General features: G+C 45.4%; 1 long non-coding RNA gene across 4 annotated transcripts in view; it reads left to right on the top strand.

The window, feature by feature from the left end:
* The window catches only part of LOC115600594, a 28,139-nt gene extending 14,456 nt beyond the window's left edge, over window positions 1-13,683 (top strand). For 2 of the 4 annotated variants that reach the window (XR_003989062.1, XR_003989060.1), the window contains exons 3-5: window positions 12,359-12,435; window positions 12,620-12,842; window positions 13,464-13,683. This is a non-coding gene — a long non-coding RNA (uncharacterized LOC115600594). Of the gene's footprint in view, window positions 1-6,592; window positions 6,773-9,223; window positions 10,815-12,358; window positions 12,436-12,619; window positions 12,843-13,463 lie in introns of those variants that run through there. The other 2 variants (XR_003989063.1, XR_003989061.1) reach the window with 2 other exon arrangements.
* The last annotated feature ends 79 nt before the right edge of the window (window positions 13,684-13,762 follow it).

The raw sequence follows: 13,762 nt of genomic DNA, 5'->3' as shown, positions 1-13,762 counted from the left end.
TTGATGTACCTTATTTTCCTCAACCCACTCTTTTCTGTTTATTTTTCTGTAAGTTTTTCTGCTTTTTCAGCTCATTTATAACTCATGGGTTGGGATGAGATGGGTGTCCCCAGGTGTCCATCCTGTGTGTTGTCTTCCTCCTCAGCTGATGAACTACTCTTTCCATCGTAAGGTTCATTTTTTTCCTTAGTGCCCTGGCTCCTGTTACCTCAGATTGCAGGTACCACCTCAGGGTAAATTAGAGATTGGCTTTTCTGTGTGTGAAGAAAACAGAAACTGCCCGAAAACACAGTCCAAGTATATCCTAGTGGCACAGGAATCAGAAGGCAAATAATAATCCCAAAATGTTTCCAGAAAATGTCAAGGATTTAAAAGCTGGGGTTTAAAAGGAAAACCAAAGAAATAAGGGAGCTGTTTTGGGAGACTGGCTGCAGGACCTGTTGCGGAAGCTGATTTCACTAGAGGGCAGCCCGAGACTGGGGTCGGAGCCACAGCCTCCTTCCTGCATGTGTCCTCTGTGCCTATTTCTACCTGCTTCAAGTCTAAAATGAAAAAAAAAAAAAAAGCTTTAAAATGGTTTCCTGTTTTGGAAGAAATTTGCTTGTTTGTAGCTTTTTTCGCATACAGGTGTCCAGTTCCTCCAACCCCCAACCTCTTCTGCATCACAGTACAATTATCAGTGGAAAGAGGATTTTGAAAGAATTGAATTTCCCCACCAGTTCAGGAGGCCACTCTTCTAAATAGCAGCATAGTCTTACATCAAAATAAGAAGCTATATCCTTCTTAAAATATTAAAAATAGGAAGGACCCTGGAATACCTGGAGATTGCTGCAAGCTAGAGCTGCCCAGCCTTGCCGTGCAGAGCAAAACTGAAAAAGCACCACTTGATCCCCAAAACAGTAATGGGGAGTCCATAAGCTCAGGCTTTGGCACAGACATTTGGTTCCCTGGCATGCCGAGATCACGTATGATCCAAACCCACCTCAGGGCGACAGCCACTGCTGCTCTCCTGAACAGCTTGTATTTGCTAATTAATAGCAGTGTTCTGCACTCATGTATTATTCCATCAGTCTGTCTCACAGCCATTACTGTTGCTGTGCTTTGAGTCGCATTTAGATCTTGTTGAATATTTTATTTTAAAACAAAATTAGCATTGGCTCTCATGTGGTAGTCATGTATGATGCAAAATCAGTATTAAAAATGATAAATTATAAAGTAATAATAGTCACTAGAGTTATAGCAGACCGACCAGTAGAATGTATTTCATTTGGTTTTGGTTAAACTACATACAATTAACATAATTTCATTAACATTTAAAAATAATACAAATGAAGAGCTTTTGGGCTCAAAACCCAATTATGTTAGACATCAACATATCTCAATATAAACAAGGGGTTTGCACATGCTGTGTGTATCTCTGCCTTGGGGGGAGACGAAGCAGTGCTGGCTAGGACTGAGGTGACAGGAGGGAAGAGGCACGTTTTGCACAAGGCTTATGTTAAAGTAGCTTATGTTTCACTACAGCATCTTTTGCTCCATTCCCAGCAGGTCCTGAAGAGCTGGGACACAGCACACTCTGGCTCAGGGGCTCTCACTCATGGAGGAGCAGCGTCTGCAGCTCTGCTGCCGCCTGCACAGCTCGCAGCCAGCCGGTGCTTCGTGCCAAACATGCCTGGAGTTAGGAACTGGGGTGAAATCCTGAGAAAGTTGAAAAGGTTCATTAATTAAACAAATACACTTTCTCATTATTCCTCTGTAATGAGTCATCTTTCTCAAAGGCATTCTTTTCTCAAAGGCATCACTGGTTCGAATGTGTGTCTCCACAAATTCAGGTAGTGCAACCCAGAGGAAAACAAGCAGAAACTCTTAGTCTGTTGAAGCTGGGCTGAAGGAGCCCCATGGCTACAGTTTACATGTAACTAGCAGTGTCCTGCAGAGCTAAGAGCTGCTTTACCCTGCCTAGTCACTCAGGTTACTTAGAGCCCGTAACACTGGCTGTGACTATGCTCATAACGCATGTAGGCAGCATTTTTTATAATTGTGTCTACATTAGTTTTTTATCAACCAGTTATAGAGGCATCAGTGTCATGTAAAGTGTGGCCCAACCCATCACGAGGAATTCAGGCAGATCCCTTTGGCTGGACTGCAGTGGGGGGCACTGAGTCGTGTGCTCGGAAGTCTCGGCTTTGCCACTTGATGTTTTCATACATGGCAGGACAAAAAAAGTCCCAGCACTGGAGGGGTTTTTTGGCTCCCACTCTAGGCAAGGTCTTTCTGTGCAGGGTGGTCAGGCTTTCAGCTCCCCATCCATGCTGCATTTTGTTCTGAGCTCCAATGTGTGGTGGGGCAGTGACAGGGTTAATGCTGCTGCATTGCTTTGATAATTGGGAAAAAAAGCCCATCCCATCCAAAGCCAACGAGAAAAACCCTGTTTGAGGTCAGTGGTCTAGTAAGTGCCTTTTAAAGAAACAATAACCTGGTGCAATAGAAAATATTTTATCCATCTCCAGTGGAATCTGATAAACCGCAGAGAGGCAGGTGTCCAAGGAGATAAAAGTAATAAATGTGGCTGCAGTTCTGGAGTGAGCTAGCCTGTCAGGCTGGTAATTAAATGAAAGCCCCTCTCAGGAAATGCTGGAAGCTAATAAATATACATGGAGATGCCAATTCATTTGCCTCAGCAATATATGTTAATTTTAGCATGAGATTAATTTATATATTTTGCAATGGGACAAAATAGCAGGGGAGGGAGGAGGAGGAGCTTTCATCCTGCCAGTGATGGGTTCAAGTGGTGGAGATTATTAAGCACCTTCTTAAACACTGAACAGTGGGTGAGAATGGGAGAGAGAGAAAATGTTTAAGCAGATCCTCTAAGGAGAATTAACTGATCACAGATTTAAAACTGGCCTGAACCACATTTGCAGGCAGCTGCCGGGGGATCCTCTGCTCTGCCACAGCTCAGTACAGAGCCCTAGTTAGCAAATAGTGTGAGTCGCTTGGTGTTGATGTGGGTTAAAGGGATTTCTAAAAGTCACGTGAGTGTGAAATTAGGAGTGCTGCAGTGGTGGGTAGCACCTAGCGTGGTTATTTGAGACTGCAGTAAACTCAAAGGGGCTTTGGTGGGTGCACAGGGGAGGTGCAGCAAAGGAGCATTTGGCATGGAACCACTAACAGAACCTCATGTGTCATCTGGGCTGGGACAATGAGCAAGTCTCTGCTCAGGACCCTGTCAGTGATGTGGCACCTACTGCTGACAGAGCTGCCTCGCTCCTGGTTTGTGGCTGTCATGTTCTGGCAGAAAACTGATTCTGAGGTCAGGCAGACACCAAAGTGGGGGAGATGTTTGCTTGATGCGGAAGGCGGTGAGGGGACTGTGACCCCGCTGTGCGCACGAGCAGTGTGTGTTACGGTCCCTCTCTGAATTCATTTTTGACCCTTGTGTCCAGTTTCAGTCATATGGGTCACAGCCATCAAGCTCTTGTGCACACAGCTGCCTGTGTTGGAGGATGGATGCTGTTAACACGGCACACTCTGCACCATGGTGACTCTGCGGTTGCCAGGGCTTGCTGTTGGTGTGTGCCTCCACAGAGGCCCGCTGCTGCGGGCAGCACAAGCTCCTGCTGGGTGCATGGTGCTTGTAGAGGTAAGGCCCCGGTTTACACCTCAGGTGTGGCATTAAGGGCATGACTATAGGTATTTCAGCTCTGAAACACACACTGCAGCACAGCAGGCTTCTTTCTAAACAAGTCTTCTGATCTGTAAATTATCGGTATTGAGGCAGCAGAAGCAAAGCAGATTTCCCTTTATTGTCTCCTGCCTTAGAGGAGGAATACTTGCTTGCCCTTCAGTGTGATTACAGCCCATTTACCAACACTTCTTTTTGAATTTCAGACCCATGCCTTGGAACACTCACAAACATGACGTGTTTCTTTTCAGAGCCTGGAGCAGTCGGTGCCCCGGTAAAGTTCACTTAAGAAAGAGTAGTTCCAGTTGAATTCATATTGTGAAATTACAGGCCCATTTGAATCAAAGTAGAAATGGTGGTGGGTTAGGGTCAGGGAAAGAAGATAATAACATCTGCTGCAAAGTGCGTCCAACAACTGTCTGCAAATGTTTAAGTTTTTATAGGATGTTTTTCTTTTCTTTGTATAATTATGCGAAAGAATAGAACTATAAAAAATGCAGCAGATGCTGAAAGCAAGGTCAAGCCTTGCTGAGGGGCTTTAAGTGGAGACATTACAAATAGTGTCTCAGATGCTGATGGATTTTAGAGCGATGGGCTCTGTCCTTCCTGTGAATGGAGGTCTGTGACCTCCCTGCCCACCCTGTGTCCCCAGGGCTGTCCTCCCTGTGGGGCTGGTGGGGCTGACCCTGGCTGCACGCTCCTTCTTTGCAGCCATTGCCCTCATCCCACAGAAGTCAGCTCAATACCTTTTGTTCTAGACTGCAGCTGTCAAAATGCACATTTTTCATGAGAAAAGAGCATTACTGGCAGCTTTTCATAATAGTACTTTAAATATTGTTTGCTCTTCCCACTCTTGCTACAGGGACTGGCTGCTACGTCTCCTCCCAGGCACTGCCGTAGTATCTGTCTGACCCTGCTGTGAGGGCTCCCTGATTGTGTAAGACCAGGAGGTGAGCTAGAAAGAAACCTGGGAGTATTTTTTAAGTTCTGGCTGTTCCAGCCCTATGTGTTTGCCTGCAAGAGTTGTGTGAGACATGGAGGAGTTGTGAGAGCCTGTATCATTACAAGAGAGGCTCCTGCGCTAGGGAGATAGATCATGTTTTGCTTGACGAATTACCTGTGGCCCTCTGAGACCACTGAAGGGACTTCCAGAGATTCTAAGAGACTTTGGGACATGCCTTAGTGTATCTCTGTTCTGACACTACTGAATCCTACAGAGCCTTTCCATAACCCTGGCCTTTAAACAGAGATTGTGTTTATAGTTGTCGTCTTCTTATGAGTTAAAATAACCAGGAAAAGATAGCAAGAATAATTTCCAACATTGTCTTGCATGGAAAAATACTAAGCTCCACAGTTGTCCCCATCTTTTGCTACCCTCACAGACAACGTGGGATCACTTCTGGGGGTAGAAAACAAGGGTGTTCAAGTTGAAGATGTTCAAGTGAAGATAGTTACCAGTAGGTTGCAGCTCAAGTTCTGCTCCAGGTTGGTAGCACCAAGAAGTGTTCCTGCTTTGAACAGAGGTGCTGAAGGAGCAAACCAGCTGGAGCCCTTGTTCCCCCTGAGCACTGGAGGGGGTGTTTCCGAGGCTGGCTTCGTGCGCACCGTCAGACGCAGCATGGAACGTGCTGCAGCAATGCCGAGTCCTGCTGCTGCTGGGAGCTGCAGGTTTAAAACTCGCTGAGCCTCCCGCATGGCAACATGATTAACTAAACCACTGAGATACTGGGTCAGCCTTGTAAATCATTTTAATTATTTCACTAAACAGGTTGTGGAAATAGATCTGTAGAAAAGATGGCATTTAGGCTTACAATGCTGTGCATTCATGATGGGAAAGAAATTATATTAACTGATTTAGGAGCTAATGATAACTGAAAATAACAATTTAATGGAAGTCTTCCAATCCTGTGCTTTGATAGCAGGATACAGCTAGACGCAGTCTACCCATTTTAATCTCAGTCAAGTACACACAGACATTTTGTCAATGTCAGTCAAGTACAACCAACTTGCAGACTTTCAGCATCCCATAAATTACATTACTTATAATAAAACAAAACCAGAGAAACTTCAACAACCAGTTTAGATGCTGGCAGGGTCACACAAACCAGGCTCATGAAAAATCAGAAAATACATTGTAAAATACATATAACAAAGTGGAGGAGTTGCACAGCAGGGGCTCGTTTCCACTTGCAGTTGCTATCTCATGAGCTCATGTATTTCGCGCTGGGTTTGAAGGGCACTTCTCTGTCTAAAATGTTCGAGGTTTGTCTTAAACGTCTGAATACTAAATATATGCTATATACTTGAAATATATGTAAAGAGACAGGGAGGAAACAAACCAGAGAAACCTAATCTCTCTTATGCAGCAAAAGCCAGGTGTCAGCATCCAGTAGCTGGGGTCAGCATTGCTTCACTACTACTGCAGTTATTTTGCTGTAGCTAAACTAAATCTGGTGTGCTGTGTCCTGGTTTTCTTAATGCAAGCATGACAGTCACCTGGCCTGTTGAAATATTTTCTCCTGAAATAAGCTCTACATTGTGACTCTTTAATGCCTTTTTGGCCATCAAGTAACTGTGCTGAACCAAGCAGGCAGGACTGTGGGCAGAAGTTAAGCTGCAATCAGAGAGCGCACCCGCGTTGCCTGCAGCCTGCTGATAGGCAGGTGTCACATCAGTGGTCTCCGCTCCAGTTTGCAGGCAGAGTTAAGCTTTTCTTGAAACCCTCAGGCTAGATAGCACTCAAATTATGCACCTCATATGCACACACCCCAATTAGCTAAGGATGCATGGCGAAAATCTATATCAGTGACATTATTTGGGAAAACACCTTATTTTGTTTACTCGGTGAAGAAGAAAAAACACATACCCTTTTTCTCCACTGAGAAAAGCTTGTTTTACAGCAGAGGGAAACTTTAAGCCGTGGCAACTCCTGCTGCCCCTGCTTATTCACCTGTCTCCCTGAGCTCCATCCGCTGTTTTGGGAATGTGAAGTGTTGCTTCGATAAGAATAAATGGCTTCAGCATGACGGCAGCACCTTTGTCTCCTTCTCCTGAGACACCATGACAGGCAAGGTGTGCAGCATCCAGGTAAGTGTCCCTGTGGCTGCCTCCCCACCTCTCCTCCTCCCTCACCAATTTGCAGTCACATTCCCAGCTGTAAACAACGAACTTCCCAAGACCTGTAAATACCAGCAGCAACTGGCTGACCGTGCCATTTCTGGGGCCCCGGACACAAGCAGAGCTCTCTCTGGTGCTGTTCTGCTCCAAAACCCAGCAGTGGCAAGGTCCAGGTTACCCACGTAATGCGCCTGAATCTGGCTGACTTCTCCATGCACATTTATGACCAGGTTGACAAACACTTTCTGAACCCAGCAAAGCTCCACACATTTGCATTTGAGATGCTTTGCTTTAGTGAAATGCTTTAGTTTGGCATAAGTAGCGTAAGACCTCTCTGGTCTTAAAATAATTAACTCTTGGGTTAATAAAAGAGATTTTATGTTCTTGAAAAATGCTGCAGAAAGTTCAGCTTCTCACATTTGACACTGCGGCAAGCTGGGTTTATTAAATCATGTTACAGTTCAGCTTTTGGCAGGTGCCGGGTGTGTGTTAACTGCTGTTTTCCTGGGTTTGAGCCCCCAGTGCTGGCGGCAGTGCGGCAGGCCCTCCTTCTGACTCCCTACATGCTGAAATGCTGCAAGGCGGCCGCATCAGCAAACCCACAGCAGGATCAGTGCATGGGCCTGTACACGGTTTTGCTCTTCTCTGGAGGCTGAAATGCCAATGTTACTAATTATTACAATATTTCACTATATGAGGAGTCTGGCTGCCCACTTCAGTGGGGTTTGGCTCACTTGGATACAAAGTCATTCGCTCAACCAACGACTTAACTATAAGCTGAGGTTCATTTTAACTAGGATTGCAAGTAGCACCTTGCTGTGCATTTAACTAATTTGACACTTTCATACCACTAAACTATAAAGTTGAGATTATATCCAAGCACTCTGTAAATGGATTACACTATTATAATTATTTGTAGCACTGAATGGTTGTATTTTTACTGCCTTGCACTGCATTACCAAAATGAATCACAAACATGAGGGTATTTGGTAAAAGTCATAGAGTAACTGATGTTTCCTTAATCAAACTGTACGTTTTAGTAACCTCATTTGATTTGCTTGCCTTTAGCTTCTCCTGCACACTTTATTGGGTGCTGCATTCCCCTTGGGGTAACAGGTATTACTGACAGACATTGTTTGGTCTAGATTGTTGCTCAGTACTGTTATTCCTTGGCCTGAGCCGGGTTTAGATGTGCACACCATGTCCTTGTACAAAGGTTTATCAGCATTCCCAGGCAAGTGCTTGGGCTCACACATCACTTGGCTTAGTCATGGCAAGGCACCCTGACAAGGTACTGCAGCTTTACAGAGCTCAGAGCAATGTTAGTTCAGTGGAACAATGTGGGGTGTTTCAACACCATCCTAATTCCTGTCGGACGCTCACAAGATCAGCTTAACTAGGGAAAGTAGGCTTTTAAATCCTGAGGCACGTGAAGGTCCCTTCAGGAACCAATGGGTTGGCTTCTCCTTGTCCCCACCGTCCTGCCGGAGCAGAGTGTGTGAGGCTGAGCCATGTGCTAGGACACTGGGCAAGAGGATTCCAGAGCTGCACTGGCCACAGTTCTGGGAGCGTGGCGCTACAGCCCCTGCACCCTGCTTTCCGTGCTTCTGAGGGGATCCCAGGAAGCGGAGGAACAGAGTCCTCACCATCATGTCAGTGATGCTGCAGAGGGCCCCGAGGGCTGATGGTCTGAGTGTGTGTCTCAGAGCACAGACTGTCCCTCAGCTTAGGGCTGCCTGATGCTATGGGAGGACATGTGTGCCACAGGGAAATTGAGTTACCAGCCCCTTTACTGATGGCTGGCCAGGCTGCTCCTATCTGTGTCATGGCAGCCCACCGTGCTGCTCTTGGGAGGGGAGGATGAGGTAAACCAAGGCAGGTGTCAAAGTCAAAGACACCAGCCTTCCTCACACCCACCCCAACAGGCAGCAGCTCTCCTCATGGGGCTGATGACGTGTTTCTAAAACTGCAGAGACAGTTGATTAATGACATACTGACAGGTATCAGTCACTTGGATCAACTCTGACAACTCTGGAAGCACTAAAATGAAGTACAACTGTCCAAAACAGTAAGTAAATAAATTACAGCATATGTATTAAAAAGAGACTCTGCCATGGGAAATTAGAGCTAAAGCTCATGTTTACCATAGCCTATGAATACAGAAGCACTTTATTAAATAAAAACAACAAAGAGACATTAAAAGCTATTACAAAACCCACACCACTTTGAAATTAGAACTATCCTACTAATTTTTGCCAAAACAGCTGACTTCAACTGACAGCCTAAATATCATCACCTGCCTAGATATATGTAGATCACCCTAAACCCAAAATGAGTCATGATACTCAGTGGGTTTTTAGAGTAACTTACAAGCCTGAAAAATATTTAGTAATAAAGAATTCCTATTCTAGGAAAAAAAATATCAGTAACTTCAGATTTTCAAGGAAAATGACAAGAAAATCGAAAAATGAGAACCCATTTTGTGTGGTCATCTGTTTGTTCATCCTGCATAGCACGCCCGAAGTCTTACCTGTAGCTTCCTGTTTCAAGGGTAATAACATAGAGATGAATTAAAGTTTTTGGCAGATCTGGTAGTGGAGTAGAAAAAAGCATGAAATACCTTCACAGCCCCTTCCCTGTCTTCCTCAGAGTACATTCAAAAATGTCTTACTGGAAAAGTATAATCCTCAATTAACTGTAAGCATTTCTGAGTTACTAAGACCATGGTCATTTAATTTGTATTAAACTACAGATGAGGTTTAAGAAACATTTTAAGAATAACAGGAAGCCACATCTATAGCCAACAAATAGGGAAATCCATTAACGAACTCTGCAGCACTGTTCAAGTCGAATCTTAATGTAACTGTGATTTGCTTGGACTGTCCATAATTGCTGTAATTAAAAGGGTGGCAGCCATCAGAGGAAAACCAGGAAATTCAATCCATTCATTGACACTAGCATGGATCCTTAAAAACCCCATCTTGCTCAGTGCTAAACTCTGGATTGTCATTGCTGCAGAGCTGAACCATAGATATTTCTTCTCCACTGGCTCCATTTTCAGTAACACCCATCTGTACTCAGCAGAGATTGCTGGGTTTTAGAAACAGTGCCAAAAACCAGCAACAACCCCCACCCCTGCTCTTCCCCATCCCTGTCAAACCATGGGGCCGTGCCCGGAGGACGGGCTGCCGCTGCTTTGGGGCGGGAGAGGGGGATGCAGCATCCCTCATGGCTTTCGTCTCCTTCCCTTTGGTTTAGGGCCAGTTGCTTTTCCTATGGAATAACTGTACCTGTTCCTGTGTGAACAAACCCCAGCCCCATCGTGCCCACAGCCCTGCTCTGCTCTGCCTCGCCACCCAGGGACCTGCAGCACTGCCAGGCTGCTGGAGGACAACACAGCAGAAGCCCCAGGGCAGTAGGTGCAGGTTTTACCATCTGGGCACTCGTTATTCACCAGCAGTATCTGTGTGTGTTGGTATTTGAGCACTCTCCCATTTCTTGCAGCCCTGGTTCTCCTTGCTACAAATTAATATTCTCACAACACCCCCCCCCCAATCAGTCTTTGCTAAAAGCATTAATTAAGATTTTAACATTTTTGATCCCATCAATTTTCTGTTCTCTTCTTATTAAATAGATGTACTAGGGGAGTTTGAATAATAACTGCCCGAAGTTTGAGGATAATGAATAAATTAACTTTGCCAGCCTCTGGCTAAGCATGAAATTTACTGTGCAGTAACAAATGGAACAGAGGCAGCTCATGCATTAACCAACCCAGTTTTGACACCAAGTTTGGGAGCACATTATTTACTCACCAATTCTGAGTGAGACTAGGCTCCTGCGTAGTTTATGCAGGCAATGAAAACTGCCATGGTCAGACAGTTTCTTGTGTGCTCCATCACAGCGAGAAGCCGCTCACCTGCCTTCCCTTCGGCGGGGCCCTGGCCTCGTGCCACACGCAGGGATGCTTTCAGGACTGCATGTGTCCTCTTCCAGAGAGCACACCGGGAACTAGGTAAGTTTGCTTTTTACTTGCTGAGTCGTAGTACTTTGAAGGTCACCAGCGCTGTACAACTACTTTTGTTCCATGTATTTTCACATGTGCACAGCTTTAGCACCAGCTCTGATACACTGCTGTAAATCCATTTGTTTTTGTAGAAGCAGGCAGTGAATTTATAGCACTGTAACTGTGAGCACGCTGGAAATATTACAAGGGAAAGTGCAAAGTTCTATTGATTTTCTCTCAGGAACAACGTGTGTTTCCTTATGACTATATTATAGATGACTCAGCTCTGGCCCCAACTGCCGTCACTCTCACTTCCCAGCCCAGGGCTGCGGCTTTGCTGGTGTGCTGTCCCCATGCAGGACCAGAGCTGTGTCCCCAGGGCCCCCCACCATGGCGCTCTCTGCCCAGCTCCACGCAGCACTGCAGGAGACTCGCTGCCTTCCCCCGCCTCTGCAGGCTGAGCACTTACTCCTAATTGATTCTGACAGCAGATACCACAAGGAATGCAGAGATTTATGAAAGAGCAAGATTTGCCACTAGCCTTTGTCCATTAAGGGTACAGCAAAACCTCACTTTGCCCTCTGTAAATACAATCAGCAGCAGAGAGGCAGTTGCCCTTTTCAGAAGAACGAGCGCTCTCAAGGGACAGATGTTTTAGCAGAAGTCCTTAACGCACCCACAAGCACTAAGGTTCCAAATTCTTTACTTTTTTCCATCAAAATGTTTCTCATTCCTTTAAGTGCTTTTTAAAGACCAGTTGTGGTACCAAGACCTGCAGCCTCCTCTTTAGCCAGTTATTTCCCCTGCACTACACAAATATGGGGCCAACCACTGGCTGTGTGTATTGCAAAAAATGCTGGCCCACACGTGGAAACCAAGACCCAAAACCTGGAATACTCATTCTGCAGATTTCTGGAGGCTGGAATGTAGTGAAGGTACAGCCAAGTTATGGCTGCTCCCTTGTTGAAGTAATCCTGTGTGTGCTGGGAATGAGCGTGCATGTGTGCAGGTCTTGCTCTTGTTAGAAGAGGGGTTTTTTTAATCAAATCCTCAGGTTATTGTTTAGTAGTTGTGAGGTTTTACAGTGAATTAGAATGTAAGAATTGTTATTCCTACTGTGGTACACTTAATTCTGATTTCAAAAAGGATAAAAAAAGAGTTATTTTTAGTTGCAGATTTAGTATTTTTTCACCTTTAATGTGATGAAAGTCTAAAAGACCTTGATAATTCTGCTCCTGCACACACAAGTCCCAGTTGCTGCCACATCCCTGTGCAGGTAGCAGGCTACAATACCAAGGGAAGGACAAGTGCAGGATGATGTATTTCCTTCCCTGGTTTCTGTATGCAATTCAAGACATTATGTACTCTGTAAGTGATGAAACACAAGCATCAGAGCAAAGGAGATCTGTTTTCTAAGAGGCCATGCTGGGGAGGGCTGCAGTTAAACCACTGACACGCTCCGCTGCTTCAGGCGTCAGCCTTTTCTCTAGATAAATTCAGGCAGATTTTCTTCTTCTGTTTGTGGAAAAATTTGTTTGGGTTCCCTTCCTTAGGAGGAAGACAAGTCACTGAGAAATATTCACTGCCCTTGAGGAAGAGCAGCAGCTGATGAGGCACAGTTCGAACCCAGGTGGGTTTCACTCTCATGACCAGCCATTACTTGAACGATGAGAGCTCTGGTGACATTCCACACTCCACACGTAGCACTGCTCGAGTAACTGTGCTTGGGCATGTTCCCAGACATGAATGCTGGAGTTGATTCAGGCACGGTCCGACAAGGAAATCTTGTTTTTCCACCTGTCTTGTCTTTTCAGGTTACAGAAGACTCGCCCTCCCAAGCACACGTGGAAGCCAAGGACCATGTTCTTCAGTGTCTCACCTCTGATGCACTTCTAGGTTTGCAACCACCACCTCCCCAAGCTTTCTGAAGAGCAGTTCCTCTTTTTGTGGGATGATTATGGATTATTCCACAATCCAGGGGATGCTACAGCTGCCATTAAGGGGATGAAAATCCTTACAAGGATTGTAACACCTTTGGTGAGTCTGCCTCAGCACAAGAGGACTTTTATTACTACACTGTAGTAACAGGTATGAAACACAGATGCCTTCTGGTTGACACCCAGTGTGATGTGAGAGGCACAAATCCCTCACTGTTACTGGCAGTCCTACAAAAGCAAATTCTGACTATCTGAGGAATGGAAATTCCTTTCCTGCCCTCCTCCTAGAAGAGAACTTGGGTGTGAGGTGATGCAGGGGCATGTCCTGCTTCTGCCAAGAGTCCTGCTGGCGCTGTGGCTGCCCCTTTACCATTTCCACATTAAGGTCCTTTCTAAAATGCTACACAAGTGAAAGGATAAGAATCGCAGGCAGCAGAGGATGTTTCAAAGTAATTCACTAAATTCAGCTTAGGAAGGTCATGTTTTTTTACCAAGTTATCCTATTATCTCACTTAAACCCCAAGCATTCTGGAACAGGAAAATAACTCCTGTATGTACCGTAAAAAAAGCCTTTTGCCCCATTAGAGGACAGCACATTTGGTAACACACATGACACAACTGTGTAATTTTGAAAATCAGAATATATTATAACCACACACTGGATCCAGCCCTAGGGAATAAAACACTCCAGGTTGATTCATTTCTCTTTTATTTTTTCAAGGCTTGATTCACCTTTTTTCGGGAGGCCTGATGAAAACCACAACTTACCTTGAGTGCTCTGCACTGTGGTCCTGTCCATCTGACCACATCTGGTACTAACAGCCCAGAGACAACGATGTTGGCACAAGGAAACGCAGCCACAGCTGGTGACGAGCTGTCAGCACCTTCCGCAGGGTTTGGCAGAGCGTGGAGGGGTGTAATAAAGAACTGATTTCACTTCAGGTTTGTTTGTGATGCACCTTTCCTCACTTGCCTGTGCTGTGCCAAGGCAGGGACGTGACACAGCCCTGATGCCCTCAG

This window comes from Strigops habroptila, chromosome Z (genome assembly GCF_004027225.2).
Source record: "Strigops habroptila isolate Jane chromosome Z, bStrHab1.2.pri, whole genome shotgun sequence".
NCBI lineage: Eukaryota > Metazoa > Chordata > Aves > Psittaciformes > Psittacidae > Strigops > Strigops habroptila.
Note: the sequence above shows the minus strand (reverse complement) of the source record. Positions and strands in the feature narration are given on the sequence as shown.